The following is a 27,700-nucleotide window of genomic DNA, read 5'->3' on the forward strand; positions in this document are numbered from 1 at the left end:
AAAAAAAAAAAACATTCCAGATATGAGGTGATCAGAACCTATTACAAGTTGGTGGCAGTGTCATAGGAGAGAAGTCATGACATAAAAAGTTCAAGAGATCATTTCTGGATAATTAATTATTTTTATTAATCATACTAGCACATATTAACTAAAAGTGTCACTCTCAAATTCCAAAGATCCTTAATGGAACCCACTCAGCACTTGTATGCCCTTAGAAAAGTGGGTATTCCTTTAAAAAAAAAAGGTTTTGTTTGAATACGTATTTATTTTTTATGAATACATATTTATTAGATAGATATTAAGGTATCATCACATAGTTTTGTGATACATACAGTTTTGCAAGACTAAAAAAATCACAATTAGTTTTCTCAATAGTTTAAAGTATGAAATGATTGAATTATCCATATGATGTACAAACAAAGACAATGATCATTTCCACAGATGTTACTCTCAAGGTAAAAAGCAAAAAAGGATTTATGATGATCTCACAAGAAAGGGCAACTCCCAATAGACAAGGTGTCAGTAGAGGAGTGCAAAGTACAGGGTGCAAAAATAGGATTTTAAGACCCTAACCCAGAAGCCCCCACCCTCAATTTATGACCCTTTCTCCCATTGACTGGCAAATTTGAATTTACCCAGAGACTTAAATATCTACCCCAGGACATCCTTTCCCTTATGAGGCACTTAAATGCTAATGAAAAGGTATGTATGGGGTGGGGGTGGGGGTAAGAGAGATTGGAGGGAAATGTTTGTTCATCCAAGATAAGTGAATGCCTGAAGCATTTAGCTACAGCTCAACTTGCCAGTGCAAAGTCTCAAGTCACAATTAGGACATAGGTCGAGGCCACCTTTTTATGTGAGGTTTTCACTCAGTTCATCCCATTCACTTGCAATTGTACTTACCTGAGTGTGCAGGCCTGAATACACCTGTGGGTGGGCATGTCTTTCACTTCTGATCATGGTATCAAAAATTGTATAAAGTATGAATTTTGTTACAATCTTTTAAAATTTCCTTTATTTTCTTCATCATTTTCTTAGCACCTTAAAGAGACATAGATGAGACAACTAGCACATTGAAGACAGAAAGCACTTGTAGATAAAAATAAAAACGGAGCAAAACAAAACCTGTAGGGGTTAGTGCCTATCAGAGTGTGAATCTAATGCAGAGACCTCTCAAATACTGATGGACAGGATCTATTTTTTTTTCTACATGAACTGGAGCTCCAAACTTTTTGTTTGCTTATCTTTTTTGCAAAATAAAATCAAATGTACATTCCAGGGAAGATGAATGCATCTCTGGTAATAAGTCTCTATTTCTCATTTATTTATGTATAGACATGTCCCTTGAGTCTCTGTTGTTGACAAGTGGTATCTGAATGGGTCAGTTCTAAATTCTATTACTGAGTAGAAGCATAGATCTCTGTAGGCTCATTAGGGCTTCTACTGGGGAGGAAGTATATGTGTGTGTGTGTATGTGTGTGTGTGTATGTATATATATACATAAATTTTTATTATTATTATTATATTAATCTGGAGAAAAAATATACAGGGAATTTGATATGCAAATGCAAATAAAACTTTTAAAAAGTCCAAAAGGCAGGGGTGGTCACATTTTCTTTCAGGAAAAATGGATATTCCTGGGGGTGGTAATCAATTCTGATTAACAAGTAAAGGAAGAAAATGATTTTTATAATGAGAGGTGGACCTATTCTATTGATTTTGATCAGGTCATTTACTTTCAACCACCTCAGCTTAGGGCAATCTAATCAAAGAATTTATCCTACCCAAATGTACCGTAGATTTGGGCTTCTTTGGATTTCCTTACCTGAGTGGAGTCTGAACTAGACTGAGGAGAAAGTCAATCCAATCTCATTGTCAGAAATAATGTTACAGATGCTGGCTTGGCCTAGTATACACTATTTCAGAAAAGGCTAAATCCTCAATATTAATAATTAGTTATTTAATAATCATTTCTCTAAAAGGGGGCACATGAGAGATGTTTTGAAGATAATATTGAAAGAAATTTATAATAGATTGGCTATGGGGGTGAGAAAGAGTATGGAATTGTGAGCTGAGGGCTGGGAGGGTGGTTGGGTCCTCAAGATTAATAGGAAAGTGGGAAGGTTTGGGTGTGAGGGGGGAATTAATGAATTCAATTTGGAGAATTTAAGGTATAGCTATCACCTCCCAAGGCTATTTTGTATAAACAGGATGACCATGACCACCATTGACACTACAATTAGCATAGTTGGTGCACCATACTTTGTGTTCTTTTCCCCACTCTCCCCTTGTTAATTGCAAATTTGTTAGGAACTTTGCCTGCTTTATGGCATTATAATAAAGTTTTGCTCCTTGACTTGGAAGATGGTTCATTCATTCTGGCCGACTTCCCATCTTCATGACTTGTTGGATCCCATCTCGTAAGACCATCTTTGGGTGTGGCTGAAATGGGGTGGAGGGTTAGCTTACAGGAGATGAGTAAGCTGAGAAACTAAAGATTTTAGAAGGAATATCAACATGTATATTTTAAGTCCCCTAGTACAAGGACAGGAACTGGGGCCAAGACAAAGATTGTGAGTCAGGTACAAAATTCATTAAGGAAGGAAGGGAGTGACCTGGAGATCTGTAAACCACAGCCACCAAGATTTTGATTAGATGGTAGATTTGTTTAGACAGTGGATGGATGTCCTGTGTGAATCTCAAAGAAGAGGTTACTGAGTGATAGAGGTAGGGGGAGAATTGACAATAGGGAATAAAAAGTGTTCCCACACTCCTATCCCAACAAGTGAGTCTAGGGGAATGAGTGCAACCAATACTGGAATGGGAGACTGAAGAGGCTGTGTCATCAATGGAAAATCAAGTTTCAATGATTGCTAGAAGATGGAAGGAATTGGGAAATGAAAAGATTTTGAACGAGATGAGGTGAGATATTTCAAGACAGTTGTGAAAATTGAGTAAGGCTTCATTTATTTCACAGTTTGAGTAGGCATGAAGGACTTTAAGCATTAAGTTAAGGGCATACTTATGAATATTAGAATATTATTGTTCTGTAAGAAATGACCAACAGGATGATTTCAGAAAGGCCTGGAGAGACTTACACGAACTGATGCTGAGTGAAACAAGCAGGACCAGGAGATCATCATATACTTCAGCAACAATACTATATGATGACCAGTTCTGATGGACCTGGCCATCCTCAGCAAGGAGATCAACCAAATCATTTCCAATGGAGCAGTAATGAACTGAGCCAGCTACGCCCAGAGAAAGAACTCTGGGAGATGACTAAAAACCATTACATTGAACTCCCAATCCCTATATTTTTACCCACCTGCATTTTTGATTTCCTTCACAAGCTAATTAATTGTACAATATTTCAGAGTCTAATTCTTTTTGTACAGCAAAATAACAGTTTGGTCATATATACTTATTGTGTATCTAATTTATATATTAATATATTTAACATCTACTGGTCATCCTGCCATCTGGGGAAGGGGGTGGGGGGGTAAAAGGTGAAAAATTGGAACAAGAGGTTTGGCAATTGTTAATGCTGTAAAGTTACCCATGCATATAACCTGTAAATAAAAAGCTATTAAAAAAAAAAAAGTTAAGGGCATACTTGAGCCCCCTCCCTGTTATCCTCCTAAGGGCATACTTGAGTCTCCTTGTTATCCTCCCTATTTCAGTCAAATATGGGCAACTATGTACTTATTGGTCAAGTTTAATTTCTTGGGCAGTTCCCTTGTTTAGAATGTAAGATCCTCGGCCAATAAGGATGAGAGTCAGTGGTGGGAGGGAGTATTTGTGTTAGGGATTAAAAGTGTTGGCCCTGCCCCCTACAGTGCCTTCTCCCTTCAATTGTCTGCTGGATGAGTGGGACATCCGATTCTCCCAAGAATGTATAATAAACTTTGCTTTGCTTCTAGAGATCTCTCCAGTTTTTTATTAAATCATATCTGAGCCACACAATTTATTTTTTTATTATTTTTTTAATAAAGCCTTTTATTTTCAAAACATATGCACGGATAATTTGACAACATTGGTTAACATCAACAACATTGATCAATTCATGTAAGTCTTTCCAGGCCTCTCTAAGATTATCCTGATCGATTCTTACAGGGCAATAATATTCCATTACATTCAAATATAATTTATTCAGCCACTCCCCAACTGTTGGGCATCCACTCAGTTTCCAGTTCCTTGCTACTATAAAAAGGGCAAACATTCGTGCACATACAGGTCCCTTTCCCTTCTTTAAGATCTCTTTGGGATATAAGCCCAGGAGTAACACTGCTGGGACCAAGGATATGCACAGTTTGATAACTTTTTGAGCATAGCTCCAAATTGATCTCCAGAATGGTTGAATGCATTCACAACTCCACCAACAATGTATCAGCATTCCAGTTTTCCCACATCCCTTCCAACATTCGTCATTATCTTTTCCTGTCGTCTTAGCCAATCTGAGAGATGTGTAATGGTATCTCAGAGTTGTCTTAATTTGCATTTCTCTGATTAATGGTGATTTAGAGCACTTTCTCATATGATTAGAAATATTTTAATTTCTTCATCTGAAAATTGTCTGTTCTTATCTTTTGACTATTTATCAATTGGAGAATGGCTTGGATGATTATAAATTTAAGTCAATTCTCTATATATTTTAGAAATGAGGCCTTTATTAGAACCCTTAAATGTAAAAATGATTTCCCAATGTATTGCTTCCCTTCTGATCTTGTCTGCATTCGTTTTGTTTGTATAAAAACTTTTTAACTTAACATAATCAAAATTATCTCTCTGATGTTCAATTATGAGCTCTAGTTCTTCTTTGGACACAAATTCAAAAGGAAAAGTTTTAAACTGAAAGTACATTTATGGTCTGTGGAGCAGGTATCACCAAGGGCAAAATGGAAGAGGTTTTAGTTGGGACTTTGGGGAGGATTGAGGGGGGAAAAGGATAAGGAATTTGGCAGAGGGTGGGGAATGGCATTTGAATGATGACCCATTAAAGTTATGAATTACTGGGATGTGTAGAGTATGACAAAGGGGGATTTATCAATTATTAAGACAAATATTTAGAGAGATTTTCAAAATTAATAGTATTGTGAATTTTGGGGAAATCCTTTCATAATCTTGGGCAGTTTAGACAAGGAAGCAAGAACTTGAAGCCAAGGGAGTAGTAATATTCTCCTTCTCTTGAGAACAGAAAACCAGGCTAGAAACTGGATGGAATGGCATCTTCCCTCATCTCAATAATGGGAGACTGATCACTACCAGGATCAGTCTCCTTACCATGAGCATCATCATCATCACCAGCATTAGATCAGAAGGCAGAAGAATGGATACCAACCTTTTTTTTTTTTTTTTTTTTTTTGATTCTGGCATTATCAGTACCACCACCCACCCTCCAAAGCCTTTAGCTCCAATCCCTGAGATATTTTCCCACTCAATCTGCCTGGACCCTTTGGCAAAATCTGGGGTCCCTCCATGAAATGACTTGAGGGAAAAATAGATAATTTTATGCTACTGAAATCTAAAAACAGAAAGCAGAAAGAGGAAGGGGGAGTAAAGCCACTAATTCGCATGCAAGAAAGTATTTGTCCCTTTCTTTAGTCCCTGGTCCTACCTGACTTAATCATAACCTCCATCCCTTCTCATCTATAATTGTCTTTCCATTTATTTTCTTATTGAATGCTCACAACATACCTGTAGTATAGACATTACCATTCTTAATGTACAAATGAGAAAACCAAGATCTGGAAGAGGGAAGGGGATTTCCTAAAGTCAGGTGATGACTCAGTAGTAAAGGCCAGGCTAGAACCCAGTTCTCCTGTCCTTAATTCTAGGGATCTTCCACTAGAACTCAAAACTAACCAGTCTGTCCTGAGTTACCTGGAATGATGCTGGGTAATTCTCAACTCTGAAGGAAGAGGACTTACAGGATCAGCCTTTACCAAATTCATAGCCTGGTTAGGGAGACAAAGCTGAAATTGGAAATAATCAGAGAGCAAGACAGAATTAGACTGAATGAAATGCTAGGAAAAAAGTAACAGAAAATTCCCATAAGGGGAAAGATGAGGTTGGATTTGGGTGGTCAGGGAAGGCTGTCTGGAGGAGGTGTCTTGAAGAACTGGGAAATATTTGCAGAGGAGAGGAGTAGGAAAATATTATCGGTTTAGGAATAGATTGAGCAAAAGTGCAGAGAATGAAATGAGTCTAACATGGGAGGGAGAAGGAGAAGAGCCAAACCTATCTGGAACATAGAAAACATGTAAGATAGAAAAAGGATTGGAAACTTGATGCAACTGGGAAAGCAACGTACCTAATCAGAGATAGGCTGGTCAGAGCTATCTACAATCTTTCCCCAGATTCACCTTTAGGATCCATATCTTCTCTCTAGCCACCCATCTGCTGCATTCTCTGATTTAATCCTGGAGGGTCATCTATATCTATATCTATATATTTAATCCTGGTGAATGCCAAATGTGGTCATGTAAATATATTAAAATCCATGTGAGTACTACATATGGTTTTATGTATAAATATATGTTATATATAAAATTCTGCTGACTGCTACATGTGGTTATATATATTTGTGGTTCCAGATATGTTTTTACTTACTTTCTGGCCATCTTCTACCTTCCACACACCTCACAACCCTTTTTCTCCACCCCTTTCCTGTTCTGTAGTCATAATCTGTGTGTGTAAAGCAATTGGGATTAAGTGACTTGCCCAGAGCCACACAGCTGGAAGTGCTAAGTGTCTGAAACCAAATTTGAATTCAAATCCTCCTAACTCCAGGGCTAGTGCTGTTATTCACTGCACCATTTAGCTGACTTGTAACCACAATCAAGAAGAGTAGCTAAGTGACTCCATAATGGATAGAACTCATGTCTGAAGTCAAGAAGATTCATCTTCCGGAGTTCAAGTTTGGCTTTAGAACCTTACTAGCTGTGGAATCCTGGTCAAGTCACTTCATCCTGTTTGCCTCAGTTTCCTCATCTGTCAAATGAGCCAGAGTAGAAAATAGCAAACCACTATAGTATCTTTGCCAAGAAAATTCCAAATGGGGTTACAAAGAGTCAGACATGACTGAGCAACAAGCCATAATCAAATAAATACTGCCAATGCTATGTCCCTATGACATTCCAAACCAAAATATTCCTCTTAGGTCATCACTCTTTCATATGCTCCTCATATTAGATATAAGCTCCTTGAAGGCAAAGACCATCTGTATTTTGCTTTTGTAACTCTAATACTTAGCACAGTACTTGGGATATAGTTAGTTTTAAATAGTTGCTTTTTCATACAGTTCTTCATCCATCCATCCATCTATCCATCTAATCATCAAAGTTGGCAAGAAGACTGATGGGTTAGAGAAAAGGGGAATGATTCTGTGGTTAGGAGGTTTGCACTTAATACAAATAATGTTCTATTAAGAAAATGTATTCATGGCTAAGGAATAGATTAGTTGATCAGTGGAATAGGTTAGGTTCAAGGGACAAAACAATCAACAACTATAGCAACCTAGTCTTTGACAAACCCAAAGACCCCAGCTTTTGGGATAAGAACTTACTGTTTGACAAAATTGCTGTGAAAATTGGAAATTAATATGGCAGAAACTAGGCATTGACCCACACCTAACACCGTACACCAAGATAAGGTCAAAATGGGTTCATGACCTAGGCATAAAGAATGAAATTATTAATAAATTAGAGGAACACAGGATGGTTTACCTCTCAGACCTGTGGAAGGGGAAGGACTTTATGACCAAAGCAGAACTAGAGATCATTACTGATCACAAAATAGAAAATTTCGATTATACCAAACTGAAAAGTTTTTGTACAAACAAACTTAATGCAGACAAGATTAGAAGGGAAGCAATAAACTGGGAAAATATTTTTACAGTCAAAGGTTCTGATAAAGTCTTCATTTCCAAAATATATAGAAAATTAACTCTAATTTATAAAAATCGCCATTCTCCAATTGATAAATGGTCAAAGGATATGAACAGAAATTTCAGATGAAGAAATTGAAACTTTTTAGTCACATGAAAGATGCTCCAAGTCATTATTAATCAGAGAAATGCAAATTAAGACAACTCTAAGATACTACTACACACCTGTCAATTGTCTAAGATGACAGGAAAAATCGGAATGTTGGAGGGGATGTGGGAAAACTGGGACATTGATGCATTGTTGTTGGAGTTGTGAACTAATCCAACCATTCTGAGAGCAGTTTGGAACTATGCTCAAAAGTTATCAAACTGTCATACCCTTTGATCCAGCAGTGTTACTACTGGGCTTATATCCCAAAGAGATCATAAAGAAGGAAAAGGACCTGGTATTGCACGAATGTTTGTGGAGCCCTCTTTGTAGTGGCTAGAAACTGGAAAATAGTGGGATGCCCATTAGTTGGAGAATGGCTGAATAAATTGTGGTACATGAATATTATGGAATATTGTTCTGTAAAAAATACAACAGGATGATTTCAGAAAGGCTGAGAATTACATAACTGATGCTGAGTGAAATGAGCAGGACCAGGAGATCATTATATACTTCAACAACAATACTATATGATGACCAGTTCTGATGGACCTGGCCATCCTCAGCAATGAGATCAACCAAAGAATTTCCAATGGAGCAGTAATGAACTGAGCCAGCTACGCCCAGAGAAAGAACTCTGGGAGATGACTAAACTATTACATTGAATTCCCAATCCCTATATTTATGCCCACCTGCATTTTTGATTTCCTTCACAAGCTAATTGTACAATATTTCCAGAGTTCGATTCTTTTTATAAAAAATAATGTTTTGGTCATGTATACTTATTGTGTATCTAATTTATATTTTAATGTATTTAACATCTACTGGTCATCCTGCCATCTAGGGGAGGGGTGGGGGTAAGAGGTGAAAAATTGGAACAAGAGGTTTGGCAATTGTTAACGCTGTAAAGTTATCCATGCATATAACCTGTAAATAAAAGGCTATTAAATTTAAAAAAAAAAAAAAAAGAAATGTATTCATGGCTAAGGAATAGATTAGTTGATCAGTGGAATAGGTTAGGTTCAAGGGACAAAACAATCAACAACTATAGCAACCTAGTCTTTGACAAACCCAAAGACCCCAGCTTTTGGGATAAGAACTTACTGTTTGACAAAAATTGCTGGGAAAATTGGAAACTAATATGGCAGAAACTAGGCATTGACCCACACCTAACACCGTACACCAAGATAAGGTCAAAATGGGTTCATGACCTAGGCATAAAGAATGAAATTATTAATAAATTAGAGGAACACAGGATAGTTTACCTCTCAGACCTGTGGAAGAGGAAGGAATTTATGACCAAAGAAGAACTAGAGATCATTACTGATCACAAAATAGAAAATTTTGACTATATCAAACTGAAAAGTTTTTGTACAAACAAACTTAATGCAGACAAGATTAGAAGGGAAGCAATAAACTGGGAAAATATTTTTACAGTCAAAGGTTCTGATAAAGTCTTCATTTCCAAAATATATAGAAAATTAACTCTAATTTATAAAAAATCAAGCCATTCTCCAATTGATAAATGGTCAAAGGATATGAACAGACAATTCTCAGATGAAGAAAATGAAACTATTTCTAGTCACATGAAAAGATGCTCCAAGTCATTATTAATCAGAGAAATGCAAATTAAGACAACTCTAAGATACCACTACACACCTGTCAGATTGTCTAAGATGACAGGAAAAAATAATGCGGAATGTTGGAGGGGATGTGGGAAAACTGGGACATTGATGCATTGTTGTTGGAGTTGTGAACGAATCCAACCATTCTGGAGAGCAGTTTGGAACTATGCTCAAAAAGTTATCAAACTGTGCATACCCTTTGATCCAGCAGTGTTACTACTGGGCTTATATCCCAAAGAGATCATAAAGAAGGGAAAGGGACCTGTATGTGCACGAATGTTTGTGGCAGCCCTCTTTGTAGTGGCTAGAAACTGGAAAATGAGTGGATGCCCATTAGTTGGAGAATGGCTGAATAAATTGTGGTACATGAATATTATGGAATATTACTGTTCTGTAAAAAATGACCAACAGGATGATTTCAGAAAGGCCTGGAGAGACTTACATGAACTGATGCTGACTGAAATGAGCAGGACCAGGAGATCATTATATACTTCAACAACAATACTATATGACCAGTTCTGATGGACCTGGCCATCCTCAGCAATGAGAGCAACCAAATCATTTCCAATGGAGCAGTAATGAACTGAGCCAGCTATGCCCAGAGAAAGAACTCTGGGAGATGACTAAAAACCATTACATTGAATTCCCAATCCCCATATTTTTGCCCACCTGCATTTTTGATTTCCTTCACAAGCTAATTGTACAATATTTCAGAGTCTGATTCTTTTTGTACAGCAAAATAACGGTTTGGTCATATATACTTATTGTGTATCTAATTTATATTTTAATATATTTAACATCTACTGGTCATCTTGCCATCTCGGGGGGGGGGAAGAGGGGAAAAATTGGAACAAGAGGTTTGGCAATTGTCAATGCTGTAACGTTACCCATACATATAACCTGTAAATAAAAGGCTATTAAATAAGAAAGAAAAAAAGAAAAAAAAAAAAAGAAATGTATTCAAACTATTTAGCCAATTAGCCACAGATTCGGCGGTTCAATGTAAGTTATTTTGAGCTACTCAAAAATATTACCTAAGTAACTGAGTCTTGTTATTTTTAGTTTAGCTTCTCACTTTAAGGAGGCTCCATTCCTCTTCTAATAGGATTTAGAATTACTGTTGCAAGAAACTTGAGAGACCATTTAGTCCCACACCCTTACTCAACCAGTGCATATCTAAATAGTAAGTGATTTGTCCATAATTGGGTGGACAGCAGGGCTGGAATTTGAATCCAGGGCTTCTGATACCAAATTTTCAGCTCTTTCTCGCACCTCCAGTCTTCCCTTGCTCCTCACATCAGGGCTGTTTGGTAAACACATGGCCAGTATGGATCATACGGACAAAAGGACATTTCAAGCTGCCTCCTTAAGTCTTTGGGTCTCTGTTTATCTCCAAGGTGTGACTGAGGAGTATAATAAAGGCCTGGATAGCGAAGGGCGTTGCTTTCCAGTCCTGGGGCCCATGAAGAGGGTATTTCTGTCTTGTTATTTACACCCCTGGAGTGGAAGACTGGCCTGGGGCCCACTGCCCAGTGACCTGGGCTGTCCCCAGAGCTTGAGTAGTCTGGGAAGGGCCCCAAGCAGGGGCTGAGACAGCTGTCAAAGACAGCCAGAGAGCAGCCCTAAAATTAGCCCCTCCTGAGAATCAGGAAAACAAGGGCTGGCCACAGGGCAAAACCTTACTCCTCCAAGAAATCCTCCCTGATTGGTCCAGCCTGCAGGGAATTTTTTCCAGGAGCCTCCCCAGTCTTTGGAGTCCTTCAAATTCACACTAAATTCTATCCTCTGCTTTTCTGTTGTCTGATAGGCCCCTGGTGGGAGGCATTAGTCCTACCCAGGCCATAGTTCACCAAGGGCAGATTTTCCCCTCCTCTCCAAAAAGATTAGTAGTCCCACACACGAGGGACTGAGGACAGACTTGCTGACTGCCCTGAATGTCCTTGTATAGGTGGGGGTGCGTATAAGTGCTCATATGTGTGTGAGCCCATGCACATAAAAACACTTACGAGCTAATAGTTTCTTCTTAAATTTGTGTGCGTATGATAAAATAATACATCCAAGTCTGTACTATGTTCATTCTCTTAAATCCAACAAGCATTCACTGGATGCCACCATTGAGCCTGGAGTCTGGAAGATTCATCTTCCGGAGTTCAAAACTGGCTAAATGTGTGACCCTAGGTTTCTGTAAAAGATGGGGAAATGGCAAATCCCTCCCGAATCTTTGCCAAGAAAATCCCTAATGAGGTCCCAAAAAGTGGGATAAAACTTAAAAATGACTGAATTGAACTGCTTATCAGGCATCACACTAAGTTCTGAGGATACAAGGATAAATGAAACACAATCTGTCTTCGTTGCCTTCAAAAAAGTATGTAGTATTTTAGTACATTGATTCAACAGGTACACAGACAACTGAATTTGAACTAAGTAATTTTCGAGGTGGGAAGAGAGAAGACAAGGACTAGGAAGGAGGTGGTAGAGAAGGATCTCAGCTAGGGGGTCCAGGAGGCAGGTAAGGCAGGTACAAATGAGAAAGAACACTTTCCAGATACAGTAGACAGCAAAGGCCCAGAGGTGGTATATGAAATATTGAATGTAAGGAACAGGAAATAGGTCAGTTTAGCTGAAATGTGGAGTATACAAAGGGAGCTGTGTGAAATAAAACTGGAAAAGTGGCTGAGAGAAAAGTTATGAAGTCATCTGAATGTTAAGTTAAGGAATTCCTTTATTATCCAAGAAGCATTAGGGAGCCTCTGAGGATCCAGGAGCAAGGGAGAATCATGATCATAGTTGTACTTTAGGAAGGTTATTTGGTACATGTGCAAATTCATGTGTGTGTAGTACTCTCCCACCCCTTCTCTTATTTCATTTTCATAGCTCCATGAGGGGAGCAGGTCAAAGATTATTACCCCCCCCCCTTTTTTTTTTTTTTTACAGAAGAGGAAACAGGCTAGCAAGAGGGACAGGGACCTGCTTATGATGACACAATGAATGGTCTAGAACCTGGATGCAACCTTCCTAATCTCTTTATTCTAGTTCTTGGTCAGTACGGTCCCTTTCTCTCAAAGGAAAATCTGTATTTTAACAAGTAGTTCCAAAGAAAGGGCTCATTGAAAAAGGAGAACACTCTGATACTATATAGTGATCACAAGAAGGGTCCAGGACTTGATGTGGAAGATCTGATTCATTCTCTGTCCCTGAATGGCTGCGTGGCCTTGGCAACTAATCTCTCCAAGTCTCAATTTTCCCTATCTATAAAATGACCAGGTTGAGTGAGAAGATCTCTATGGTTCCTTTTAGTTCTGACAGTTTCTGTTCAAAGGTTTGTGATTGGTTGGTTATGTGGGACCGCATCATTCCTGCCTGATAAAGATTCAGTATTTTCAGTCTGACCCCTCCATCCTCCTCTTCCCCTCAAAAAAAGTCCGTAGAGGGACAGAGTTTTAGGAAAAAACCAAGACATTAGCCCAAGGCCGTGGCTCTGCCCACCTCCAGTCCTCAGAGAGGGTAGGTGGGGCTGAATTAGGCAATCTTTCTCCATGTTTCTGACTCATTCACAAATGATGCTGAAGAAGTGTCAGCTTCCCAGGCCCAGGGCAGTACCCTCTAGGGGCAGAGTCTTTCCTGAGGTAGGCAGTACAGGAAACTGGCAATGACAGCAGATTGAGCAGGGCCCCCCAAAAAGCTGACCCAGTACAAAAGGGAAGCAAGTGCCCACCCCACCCTTGCTGTTGGATTTGTGAGTGTTCTGCTTTGTCTTTCAAAGCCTCAGGGTCTCATCTTGTAAAATGGATATGACATTTACATTTTCAACCTCACAAGTCTGATATGGAAAAAAAGGACTTTGTGAAATTTGAACCCCTAGGGAAATGGAAGCTATTTTAATTTGGAGGATACTGGATAGGACCAGCATCCCCCAATCACTCTCCTGAGTGTTGCCACAGTGCTACAACAGTCACCACCCCCAGAAGACTCATGGGGAAAACAGAGATCTTCACAGAATGCTTCCTGAACCCCAAGTTGTTTCTATTTCCTCCCATCTTCCATATTTTGTTAATGTCTAAGCATCCTCCCTATTCTTGAAATTCAAAACCTTTGTGTCATTTTCTCTCCTTCTCCTCATCCTCAATGACCAATCAGGTCCCAAATCCTATTGATTCTACCTCCAAAACAGCTCTCATCAGTTCCCTTCTCTATTCTCAAGGTCACTTCCCCCTCATTCTCACCTAGACTATTATAATAACCTTTTTTCTGATCCCTGAGAGACTTCTGCCTCCCTATTCCCCAAACCATTCTTTACCCAATTTTAGATAAGAATATTTTAATGGATGACTCTAGCTATGCAACTCTAGCATGTTTTCCCTGCTCAAAACCTCTCAGTAACTTCCCCATTGATTACAACATAAATTCCAAACCACTCAGCCTGACATTCAAGGTCCATTGCATTCTAACTGCTTATCAAGCCTTATTTCACAATTCTTCCCTTTATACATTCTATATTCTGTACAGAAACAGACAATGGTTTCCTCTTCCCCATTCTTGTCCTGATCCCTCCCCCTGCCATATGTTTGCTCGTGAAGGCCCTCACAGCAGGAATGGACTGCTCTGTCTCATTTCGAGCTGCTGCAGTCCTCTGCCTTCAAGGCTTCTGCCTAAAACCTGCCCTGATCATCCAATCTCTCAATCTCTCTCCAAGAATCTCCTCCCTTCCAGTTTGACTTGTATAGATTTACTGCAGTCCCTGACTTATAGTTATTCATGCACACATCTGCTTCTCACTGCCTACTAGACTGTGAGCTCCTAGATAAGACAATTTCTTCTTTCATCTTCCCATCTCCATTCCCCTCTCTCCTATCTATCATAAGACATTGCATATCGGAGCCACTTAATAAATGCCCGGTGAATTGTACAAATATATATTAAGCTTTGGGAAAGTATAATGATCTTTTAATGATCCCAGATTTCCTATGGTTACTTTTAATACTGGCAGATTATTTGTGCTACTATATGACAAATAGAACATTCTCCAAAGAATTAAAAACATTTTACCAGAAAGAGGGGTGTTTAAAAGGTATGTATATACTACAACATACAACCAGTGAGAAACTTCACAAAGAAAAGGATTAAAAGTTCTGATTGAAGAAATGTACCATAGGAAGACAAAATGGGCTGGTCAAACTGGCAAGGACTCAAGGTGACAGATGGATAGTGGGGACAGTCATAGTGCCCTACTGGTAACCTGGCAATGTCGGGAGAAAGCAAGGAAGGCTTCTAGCACCTTGGATGAGTCCCCTTCAATGAACAAGACTTACCCAGTATGTCCAGTCCAGCATTTCAAGTTAGAAGATTTGAATTAAACCCTGACTCTGCCATTTATTAGCAATGTGATCTTGAGTAAGTCATTTTAGCTTCTTGGAGATTCAGTTTCTCCATCTGTAATATAGGGATAATAGCTGTTGTAGAGTCTCTCTCACAGAGCTAAGAGAAAATAGAAATGGAAGGGGAAAATACTATGAGATGGAAGAAGAAAAGAAGGATATGGCTAACCCTGTGCTACACATTGGGGAGGGGGAAATCCCTATTCCCTGGAGTGAAGAGAAATGAGATGTGGAGTTAAGCAACTACAAAAACCAGGCAAGGTAGGAGGTAGAGACACTTGCCAAGCCATGGGAACTCTAGCCTGTGGGCTGGGGAATCAGCAAAGACCTCTGGGGGAAGGTGGAACTTGACCTAGGCTTTAAAGAAGAGTTCTATTCTCCTTAAGGAGGATTTGGACAAGCCTTGGTAGGAGTCAAAGAATGATCATTAAAATGAAGAGATTGGCAAGAAAAAAGGTCAACATTTGTTGCTGGGACTTAAAATCCTCCAGTTTGATTAGAGAAGAAGAGTGGAAGGCATTTAAGGGATGCTAAGGCAGCTGAATGTATCCATGTAATTTCTTTAGCCCTTAAGGATTTTTTTTTGATGAGGCAATCAGGTTCAAGTGGTTTGTTTAAGGTCACAAAGTTAGTAAGTGTCAAGAGTGTGAGGATAGCTTTGAACTCCTGACTCCAGGGCTGGTGATCTATCTGCTGCATTGCTTAGCTGCCTTCCTTAGTGATTAATAATGATCAAAATAATATAATATTTCATATGATCAATATTATATATAATGTAATAATATGATAATGATCAAAAATCCTCTGAGAAACTATAGAAAATGATGGTTTCTCTTTCAGGACTTCACAAAAAAGGCAGCTAGAAACCCATGGACAACGAGGAAAGTTAGTGTTTAATATAATTAATATTAAATATAATGTAGTAATATAATAATGATCAAAATGTCCTATGAGAAACTATAGTAAGTGTTTCTATTTCAGGACTTCTCAAAAAAGGCAGTCAGAAACCCATGGACAATAGGAAAAGGGATCTTCTAGGAAAGTCAGGTGAATACAGAATAGCTTCCCAGTGAGACTAAGACAGGTTGTCCTGCAAGGTTTTGTACCTAGAGGCAACAAGAGCTGAAGGTTCCCCAAAGAAAGCCCCCAGAATGGCCAGAAAGCCCTAGACTGGGGACCATGGGAGCTCTGGGGAGGAGTGGTAGTGGGTAGTGACCAGAGACTAGAATAGTACAACAATATTCAGTCTGAGCCCTCCCTGAGTTCCCTAATACTCTATCATGCAATGCCAGAGAGAGCCCAGAACCTTAAAGATAAAGGGGGTCCTCACTTCAGGGAGGATGAAGTCAGTACAAGAATCCTGGGAACCCACAGTTAGACCAAGAAGGGCTGGCCACCCCACCCAAAAGTGCATCAGAGTCTTACCCTAATATAAGGCTCCGGTTCAGAAACTAAAGCTAAAGACATTAAATAAATCAAAGAAAACACTGTTTAAGTAGTTATTTCAAATCCAGAATTCCCCCAAAGAAGGAAGGAGAGATTCTGTAATGAATGCTAGGCTTAGAGTTAGGAGCTTCATTTGAATCCTGTCTCAGACATTAGCTATATGATTCTGGGGAAATTATTTTATGTCTTTTAGTCCCTGTTCCTCTTCTGGGAGTAGAGTCTACTTCACAAGTTTATTGTAAAGGTCAAATGAGATACTATAGGCAAAGCACATTGGAAACCTAAAAGTACCATATAAACACTAGCAAAAGTACCGTATAAACACTGTGTATTTTAAAAATACACAGAAAAATAAAACAAGTGATTTTTAAAACTTAGATAAAAGCTCTTAAGGAAAGAATTAGAAGAAAAAATAGTTTAAAAGAGAAAGAGGCAAACTTAATAGAAGAAATGGAACCCTGAATACTAAGACTCCATGAGACAGCAAGAAACATTAGAATGGTAGCAAAAGATACAGTAAGACAGCAAATGATGATTCAGTCAGGGTGCAAAGGGTTGTCATCATGTACAGGATGAGGATGGCAAGGCTTTCTTCAAGACTTGATCCAATGCTCTTAGAGGCATGAGTGCAGCTTTGGAACTTGTCCTGTATGACAAACTGAAGAAAGTAATCTAAATACATCCTAAGCATAAATGAATATAGAATATATAGAATACTTACCTGTCCTTCGCATTTTGGACCACAGACTTTCAGAAATTCCTGTTACCTTTTCATGCAGGGTAGAGCATGTTTGTTAGAGGAAAAATTCATAGAAAGAGGGATTCCTTTTGTGATCACACAATGGAATTGATGATGATTCAGAACGTTGATTGTACTGCTTTGGAAGAAAATAAAGAGTTGCTGTAAGTCCAAGGCAGCAGATCAGCATGGACCCAAACTTCTTAAACTGTGGGTCACAATACCACGTTGGGTTGTGTAACTGAATGTGGGGCTTGCAAAAAAATTGGCAACCAAGGTTTCTGAACATACAATGACCAAAAATTAATTCAAAATCAAACATGTGATGAATCCAAAGTGTTTCTGGCAACACTTGCCCATATGTTGCATTGCACAACTTCACTGCATTCTTGCATCTGAACACATAACATGCACGCTTTGCACCGTGTGTGTATGAACACTGCCCAAAACAACTCAGCTCAGATTTGAGGTAGGGTCATGTACTTCAGGTGAAAAGGGGTCATGAATGAGAAAAGTTTCAAAAATCCTGACTTAGACCATCTTGTTTAAATGCCCTTTTGTAGAGCTATAAATCAAGTCTTTCCCTTTTTTTTTTTATTATATGTACTATTTTGCATAACAGACTGATTATTTGACAGTTATGATGATCTGTGTTGAGTATTCTGCTGCAAAGCAACAAATATACAGGACACCTAAAAATGACATCAAAAGATTGAAAAAAATAGAATAAAATGTAAGATATCTGATTTTCTTTTAAAAATTTACTTGGAAAAGAGGCCAAGGAGACTTAATTCATGCATTTTGGGACTATGTGTAATTAAAAAATGATGTCAGGATTTCAAGAAATCATAAATGAACACTGCCTAAATCAATCAGAATCAGAAGGCAAAGTCAAGTTAGAAACAATCCATTGTGAAAAATGAATTAGTTAATGACTTTACTATTCACCTTGATTTGTCAAGATCTCTTAACAACCAGAAGAGACTCGAATGACTTGGGAATCAGATAAAACTGAGCATATCTCACTGGGCATATGGCAAGTTTCTTGCAGTAATCACTCATCAGAAGTTTTTTGCAGTATTGACGTACTGAACCCAGGACTTCCTCTGCTATGTCAGTTAACCAACTTAGACTGATTCATATCAATTTACAATTCTGAAAAATAACCCAGCACAAAGATAGCTTGATAAAGATCACTATGTGATTATAACCCTCACCCTGTGACTTTTGTCTTTATAACTCCTGTAGCATATGCCCATCTTGGGCTTAGTTCTAACTGTTCTCCCATGTATACATGTCCCCTTTCCTAGGAGGAATAAAGCCATTTGTTTTGTCTTTCTTTGACCAAACACTGGGAAAAAAAGATTGACGCTATTGATTATCTCCTTCAAGGAATGCCCAAAGGAAATACCAAAATCCAGAGCTCCCATATCAAAGAAAAAAATTCTGCATTCACATAAAAAGATATAAAAAGGTTAAGTGTCAAGGAACTACAATCAGAATCATATAAGACCTAACAGTTTTTATTCAAAATGAGATATCTTATAATACAATATTCCAAAAGACAAAAAGATAGGTTTGCAGTTGAGAATAACTCATTCTGAAAAGCTAAAATATAATTCTGAAGAGAAAAAAAAATGTAGGCCTTTAATAGAATAGAAAAGGAATTCTTAACCCAGGGACTATGGACTTTCAAGGTAGCTATGGAAAGATTTCAGGGCGTCCATTAAACTAGAGTGGGGAAAAAATTACATGTTTATTTTCACTAACTTCTTACTGAAATGAAGCATTTTCTTTAATTATTCAAACATAATATTCTGAGAAAGGATCCATATGCTTCACCAAGATGCCAAAGGGGTCCATATAGCACACAAAAAAATGTAATAGATAGGAACCTCTGGAATAGAGGACTTTGAAGCATTTCTGAAGAAAAAAGATTAGGGCTGGCTGAGCAGGAATTTTGAAGCACAAACAGAGAAATCCAGAAAGATAAATTTATTTAAGCAACTGTAAAGAGCTGACTAATGATGTAGTGTTAGCGTTCTTAAAGCGAAGAAACAGGTCCTTTTAGGACTTTCAAACTCTTCAAAGAGTCTTGAGGAAGTTAACTTACAAAAAAAAAGTTTTGGGGGAGTGATTTGGTTCCATTCTGAAGGTTTCAAGAGAGGAAACAAAAAAAGGTAATATACCAGTGTAAAAAAGAGGAAGAAGTGGTATGAAACCTACTATTTCTCATAATTGGGGTGCTTGAAAATACAAATATAGAGGAAGGAGAGGGGAAAGTTTGTATCAACTGAATTTTTTTCTTACCTGAAATGGACAAAGGAGGATTCAACACTCCCACAAACATATATAGAAATTTATCATATTCAAAAGAGAAACAAGAGGGAGAATGAGGAGTGAATAAACAGATAATAATTAAAAAGAGAGGAGAGTCATGAGCAAAACAAACTTCTTGATCCTGTAATAGGGAGAACATGGAAGAAAAGCAAAGAACTAGAATCTAAGGCCTTAGATTGCTTCTCAAACAATTGGAAATCAAATTGTGGTATAAAAACATAATATCGTTGTGCAGTAAGAAATGACAAAAGAGACCACTTCAGAGAATTCTGTGTAGTATCAACTGGTGCAGTGCAATGATCAGAACTAGGAGAGAACAGAACCAGAAGGGAAGCCACATTATAAACACAAACAGCTTTGAAAGACTTAAAATTTCTAATTAATGAAATGATCAAAAATGCCTCCAAAGGATCTGAGATGAAGCATTCTACCTGTCTCCAGACCTAGAAGTGATGGACTCAAAGTGCAGAAAGAGATGTATGTTTGGGATTTGATAACTATATGGATTAATTTTGTTTGAAACTGTTTATTTGATACGAAAGATTGTTTTCCCCTTTTAATACACACACACACACACACACACACACACACACACGATGTGAAAGGGGAAAAAAGAAGGTATTTATAGAGGAATAAAAGTCTGGAGAGGAAAACTGGACAGAGTCACATTGTTTCAAATGCCAGAAAGAGTATGGAGTTTCTCTTTCTTCTTGAGAACACCATTGCAAATATATCACTTTAGAAGACATCAGGAGCTTGCTTGATATCTGGAATCTATGATTGGGGGCAGCTAGGTGGCTCAGTGGATAAAGCAACAGCCCTGAAGTCAGGAATCTGTTCAAATCTACCCTCAGACACTTAACACTTCCTAGCCGTGTGACCTTGGGGGCAAGTCATTTAACCCCAATTGCCTCAGCAAAATGTGTGTGTGTGTGTGTGTGTGTGTGTGTGTGTGTGTGAGAGAGAGAGAGAGAGAGAGAGAGAGAGAGAGAGATACTTTAGCAGGGTGGGATCTGGGATGAGGAAGATGGAGGTGGAGGAAGACTAAAGATACTGAGATGGGAAGAAATGAAGAAAACCAGTCATTTTCAACAGAGAACAGTGACTATTCCCCTGGATCTTGGACTATGGAAGGGCACCCTCGTGTGATGAAATTGAGAAATTGCACTAATGCTGGCAGTTCTCAGGCTTCCTTATACACTCTTTAAAATTCTTGAGTATACTAAACATCTTTTTAATATAATTTATGTTTGCCCATATTTAGCATATTAGAAATTGAAACTGGTAATTTTAAAAATATGTATTAATTTGAAATAACAATGGTAAATATGTTATATATTAATATAATGTTTATATGAAAAAATTTTTTTCCACAAACAAACAAACAAAAAAAACAAATTGGTGGAGGCAGTTTTGACATATTTTTGCAGATCTCTTTAATAATTGGTTTAACAGAAGACAGATGCCTCTCAATGTAATTACCATAATAACATTAACCATTTTTATAGTGGTCTAAAATTTACAAAGTATTTCCCTCATAACAGCTTTGTGAGATAAGTATTATTATTATCCCTATATTATAGAAGAGAAAACTGAGGTTTAATGAAAACTTACTCGTCTCAAGATCTCAAATAGATTATAAAATTATAGAATCTTAAAATAGCAGAGACTACCTAGTTTAATCCCTTCACTTTATAGATGATGAAACTAAGGTTTACAAAAGGGGAAAGATTTATTGAAAGAAATCTAGGTAGCTGGCAAGTGCTGGAGATGGGATGACTTAGATTGAAATCTACTGACTCCAAAGTGAGTGTTCTTTGTAAAAATTTTGACTCACTCCTATAAAGTTTCATCTATTTACTGATACACATCTCCATCCTCAACAGAAAGTTTTCCTGAACTACAGTCAATTTCCACCCTATGCAAACCTTAGGAAATGAACGTCTACAAACTCAGTAAGGTCGCTCCTCCAATAAGAGAAACCCAATCTGAAAACAGAATTGTTCTTGAAGCCACGTCCAGACTTTGGCCTCCCCTAGCAGAATCTCCAAAGTCCCAGGGTCACTTCATCACTGTGATGTGAACCAGTAAATAATGACATGAAATGTCCATATTCATTATACCCTGAGATCGATAACAAGATCAAAGACTTCATCCACTCCAAAATATGTCTTTATTTATTTTAAACTAGCTTTTTAAACACCAAAATATTTTTAACAGTCCTTTTTGCCATAAAGACTGGAAACAAACTAAGAATTATATCGACTAGGGGATGACCTACATAAGCTATTGGTAAACAGATGTATTGGAATATTAGTAATATGATGGGAGGGAAGAGGGAAGGGAATAAGTATTTGTATGGCATCTACTATGGACCAGATATTGTGCTAAGTTAAGCACTTTACAGTTTGATCCTTGCAACAATCCTGTAGTTAGAAGTGAGTGAGATAGTTATCCTCTATTTTACAATTGAGGAAACTAAGGTAAACAGAGCCTACGTGATTTGTGACATTATCACCCAGTTAGTAAGTATCTGAGGTTGGATTATGAACTCAGATGCTCTTGATTTTAGGACCAGTGCTCTCTCCACTATACTACCAGCTGCCTCTAGTTGGATGGCATAAATATAGAATGTTTTACTTGGATTTGGGTTTGAACTTTTCCTAATTCATTTCCTAACTATGTGCACCGGGGAAGTAAATCACTTTAAGTGTTCTTGGTCTCAGTTTTCCTCATCTATAAAATGGGAGTGATAATAATAGCACCTGCTGTTGTGGGGATCATGTTAGCAACTCTGGCTAATGACCCTTAAATTGAACGACTGATAATGAATAATTAAATAGTAATAATCAGATGCTTTAGGGAGAAGGTATGCTTAGGTAGGATTAGTCAATGTAGGAAAAAAAAGATCTGAGTATTTTAGTGGGCTTCAAGCCAAAGATGAATCAACAGTGTGACATGACAGTCAATACTAACAAACAAAACAAGTCAATGTTCTCTTAGGTGTCATGAAAAGAGTCAGAGCTAAGATGAGATAAAATCTACTGTCCTCTACACTACTCAGTCATGATAACTACCAATATCTAATGAATGCTTGTTGACAGGTAAAGGGACCAACGGAACTCCTATAGAGTGGAATGTTCAATTATAAGGACACGGAAAGACTGAGGGTGCTGAGAGATCTGGAATCCAGGATATACAAGGATCAATTGAATTATCCAGGAAAAGGAACAGCCCTAATTTTTTGGACATGACCAATAAAGAAATTCATTTAGAGTGACTATACATGTTTGTTACAAGGCTTTTGGATTCTTTTTATTATTATTATGGGGATAAGTGGGAGAGAGAGAAACTTGATTTTTGTTCATTGAAAAAAATTAATTTAAAAAGAAAGAAAAAAAGAAAGAATCAGGAATGTTTAGGATAAAGAAGAATAAAATGGAAGGAACTGGAGGGGTGGTCAGGTGTAGGAAGGGATCAGCTTTATTCTACTTCCTCCAGGGGAGTAGCACTTGTTGGATGATAAATGTCTAGGCTGATGTCAGGAAAACTTCCCAGCAATTAAGAACTTCACCTTGAGAGGCAATGGCTGCCATAGGTACCATAGTGTGGGTTTCCCGAGTCATCATGACTTCAAGCAAAGACTGAATGACCACTAGAGGGGGATGATGTAGAAGATAAAAATGTTCAGGTATATTTTGGAATGAACAGATGCTACAGTCTCACTAAACTGGGGATTCTGTGGGCTAGGAGTTGGAGGGTGGATAAAAGAATAATGTGGGCTCTATTGGAGAAAGGGAAGTCCCTATCCTGGCAAGGTAAGGGAACCATCTTTTTCATCATCCATGTTCACAATCTCATTATTGTCTTTGTCTTCTCATTCTCCTTTGCCTTACATATCCAATTGTTAAATCTTGTCAATTTGACCTTGACAACATCTCTAAAATCTGACCTTGTTCTCCACTTAACTTTACTTCCTCTTCATCCTAGCTCAGGTCCTCTTAACTAGATTATTGCAATTGGTCATCCCTTTCATTGTGCCCTCTAAAATGTGTTTCCACAGGGAACAAACTTACTTTCATCTCTTAAAGTTTTTCTTTCTCACACCTTCCATCTTTTGGCCCTCCCTGAAACCTCCTTCTCTCCTGATAAGCTACCTTCCCTAGCCACTCTTTTCAGAACTAATTGCACTTTCACTCATTCCCCCAACTCATTGACTGAGATGCTCTCCATTGTCACTTTCAAACTGTTAGGAAACTTCTACAAAGCTCATTAACCTCTCCTCCTCCTTACTTCATACTAGGGAACTTATATATATGTATGTATAATACAAATGATATTAATGTTCTCTCAAACACTAATCCCTCGATTCCTCTTCCTGATTTTTTAGTATTTTATTTTTTCCACTTACATATAAAGACCATTTTTATCATTTACTTTTTTCACATTTTGAGATCCAATTTTTTTTCCTCCTTCCCTTACCTCTTTCCCTCCAGATGGTAAGCAATTTGACATATGTTATATATGAACATTCAGGTAAAACATTTCCATATTAGTCATATTGTAAAAGAAAGAACAGACCAAAAGAAAGCACACACATACATATAAAAACACATAAACATACACACACAATAAAATGAAAATAGTATACTTCAATCTACATTCAGATTCCATCAATTCTTTCTCTGGATGTGAATAGCATTTTTTTTTATCATGAGTCCTTGGGGATTGTTTTGGATCACTGCTGAGAATAGCCAAGTCATTCCTAATTGATCATCATACATTGTTGCTGTTACTGTGTATGATGTTCTCCTGGTTTTGCTCCTTTTACTTTGTATCAGTTCATTAATGTCCAAGTTTTTCTGAAATCCATCTTCTGGATGTTTATTATAGCGCAATACTGTTTCATGATATGTACATACCACAACTTGTTCAGCCATTCTTCAGTTGATGGACATACTTCCTCTTCAATTTGCTTATTTCCTAGGACCACTTCTCCACCCCACTTCAGCACACATAGAAATAGTCATAGCCTTGATCTTGCCATCACCTTTACAAATGGCACTTTCTATTCCAAATTCATGAGCTGTGACATTCCCTTATTTCATCACAATCATTCCACTCTGTTCTCTGCTTTGTAACCCCAAAGCTTAATCTTTGTCTTATCCTTCTACCCCTCAGGTTTTTCACCCCCAGGACATTGCTTTTATATTCTTGACATTCTCCTCCCTTTCTCTTCTTGACTCCTTGGTAAGCCTGTTCATTTTTGTGCTCTCCTCTTGAGTTCTTTGCTCCCTTATCCTATTGTCAATTTTGCCCTTTTAAGTCTCAGTCTTGGATTACTTCCACCATCTGCTGCCTTTACTTTCACTCAGTTGCTACTGAGCAAACCTGGGGGAAAAATCATGAAACCATGCTGACTTGGTTGACCGAAAATTTGTTATATAATCTCAACTAAGCCCTCATGCAATCAAGCAACCCCTTTACACCTTTTTAATTAACTTACCACATAGATTTTTTCTGAGGAAGTAGCCTTAGGGATGAGAATATCAGAGCTAGAAAGGACTCTAAAACAGAGGATATCAGAGCTAGAAGGGACACTAGAACAGAGGATGTCAGAGCTAGAAAGAATTCTAGAACAGAATGTCAGAGCTAGAAGGGAACTCTAGAACAGAGGATGTCAGAGTTAAAAGAGACTCTAGGACAGAGGATGTCAGTGCTAGAAAGGACTCTAGAACAGGATGTCAGAGCTAGAAGGGAACTCTAGAACAGAGGATGTCAGTGCTAGAAAGGACTAGAATAGAGTATGTCAGAGCTAGAAGGGAACTCTAGAATAGAGGATATCAGAGCTAGAAGGGATTCTGAAACAGGATGTCAGAGCTAGAAGTGATTTTCATGAGACTACTCAGATAATAGGCTGATTTTGAAGTTTAGCATAAGTTTTTTAGTTTAGCATGGTGATTAATAGTTCAGTATGATTGATTTAATCTTACAACAAATAATGGTTTCCTAGTGATATAATGATTGGTTTATACTCAGTGTAGAGCATATAAGCTGGGACAAACTTGGCCAGGGGCAGAGCCAGATTCATTCACTCCATCTCACACCACTATGATGGCTGGCCTCCAGCACTTCCCTCAGAGACCAAGGCTAGTCTGAAAGGCTTTCCAATAAGCTGCCCAGCCCCAGGTAAGGAGACAATAAAAAATTTGGACTTTATCCCTGGCTATTCTCGTGGTGATTACCGAACTGAAATAAAGGCTGGTCCAGAGACCTCCAAAAAACCAACCAGAACATTACATTATAGGACTCTTTCCTAATCCCCCTTAATTCTAGTGTCTTCCCTATATCGATTATTTTCAATATATTCTATACAGATTGTTTGTATGTAGTTGTTTATATGTTGTCTCCCTTGTTAGATTGTGATCTCCTTGAGGGCAGTGACTGGCTTTTCCCTCTTTTTATATACCCAGCTCTTAGCACAGTGCTAGGCACATAGTAGGTACATAGCAAGTATTTATTGACTGACAGACATGCATGAAATTCCTGATGCCCCTTCCAGTTGCTAGTGCCTCTGCCCAAAATTACCTTGTGTTTATGTTGTATACATTCATTATATGTGTACAAGTTGTCTCCCCCCAATAAAATGGAAGTTCCTTAAAGGGAGGACTTTCTCACATTTATGTTTCTGTCTCTGGTATCTGCAATAGAAATAATGGAGTAATCTGCCTTGGGCAACCTTCCTAATGATGAAAGTTTTACAAAAGTGCAATGCGCTGCTTTGGGACCCAGTGAGCTTCCAGTCTTTTAAGAGTTCAGAGACTGGATGATCACTTTCTAAGGATGCTATTAATTCAGACTAACTTTTATCTAAATGAAGAAGATGGATGAGATGGCTTCTGACTTTAGTGCTATGATTCTAAGATCTTAGATACTGTTTAGAACAATTCGTTTCTGAGGTTTCTTTCAACTTTAACATCCAAGAGTCCTGAATATAGAGTCAGAGGACATGGCTCTTGCTTAAATGACTTAACTTTTCTAGCTCTTATTTTCCTCATCTGCAAAATGATGAATTTGGACTTAAATTCAGAGCCAGATTGTGAACTTTTGTAGGCGTTGATTTAATTTTCAGTGTGAGCATTGACACTTTGGAAATCAGCAAACACTACAAATCAGGGCTTTGATTTTTGCTTTATTTTGTTAATTGTCTAGACTTAAGAAAATGATAGAGAAAATGTTAATCATGCAATTAAACTTTAAAATATGTCCTATTTTGGGAGAACCAGTTGTCCTGGGTTTGGTCATCTCTAAGAGCCTTTACAACTCTAAATCTAATTATTTGTTGTTGTTGTTCAATCCTGTACAATTCTTCATGACCCCATTTGGGATTTTCTTTCTCCAATACAATTATTTAGATGGACACAATTGTCATGGAGGGCCATCTTGGTACTGCTATTGGAAGATGCTGAGCTCCATCTACTGGTGAAACTTGAAGGATCCAGAGGACTAATCTCATGGGAGAAGGATCAATGACTTAGAGCACCCAAACACTACAGAGCATAAAACTTTAAAACCAGAAAGAACATATAGTGTGGAACTTTAAAGCCCAAAAGACCCCCTGAGATTAATAAGAATAGCTAGTAGTATGACCTTGAGACAGGATGGTAAAAAGAACTTGCTTTGGGGGCAGGTAGGTGACACTGTAGATAGAGCCCTGGAATCAAAAGAACCTGAGTCCAAATCCAACCTCAGACATTTGACACTTAACCTTGATTGCCTCTAAAAAAGAGAGAGAATAAGCTTTGGTATCTGAGGGACTGAGTTTAAATAATAGAGGCACCACTTGCTATTCATGTGACTGGGGCAAGTCTCTTTATTTCTCTTTGTCTCCATTGTGTCATTTATAAAATAGGGCTATTGGAATAAGACCAATTCTACCTCTAAATCCATGGTTCCAAATCACTTTCATTTTCTAGGATTCAATTTCATTTTTTGTACGATAAAGGAGTTGGACCAGATCAGCATCTCTAGATCAGCTACAACCACATTAGAGCTTGAAGTCCACTGAGGGAATGCATAAATAAATGCTGTGGTCCCTGAGGCCTGGGAGTATGAAATGCCACAAGATGAGAGAAGATT

At 38.0% G+C, this 27,700-nt stretch overlaps 1 long non-coding RNA gene across 1 annotated transcript; it reads right to left on the reverse strand.

Annotated features, from left to right (window-relative positions):
* LOC116422615 lies at positions 1-25,154 on the reverse strand. Its single transcript, XR_004233253.1, has 5 exons — positions 25,068-25,154; positions 24,484-24,952; positions 17,204-17,360; positions 904-1,041; positions 1-229 (listed from the first exon to the last, which is right to left on the reverse strand). It is a non-coding gene; the product is annotated as an uncharacterized LOC116422615 (long non-coding RNA).
* Between the last annotated feature and the right edge of the window lie 2,546 nt (positions 25,155-27,700).

Source organism: Sarcophilus harrisii, chromosome 3, assembly GCF_902635505.1.
Source record: "Sarcophilus harrisii chromosome 3, mSarHar1.11, whole genome shotgun sequence".
Lineage (NCBI taxonomy): Eukaryota > Metazoa > Chordata > Mammalia > Dasyuromorphia > Dasyuridae > Sarcophilus > Sarcophilus harrisii.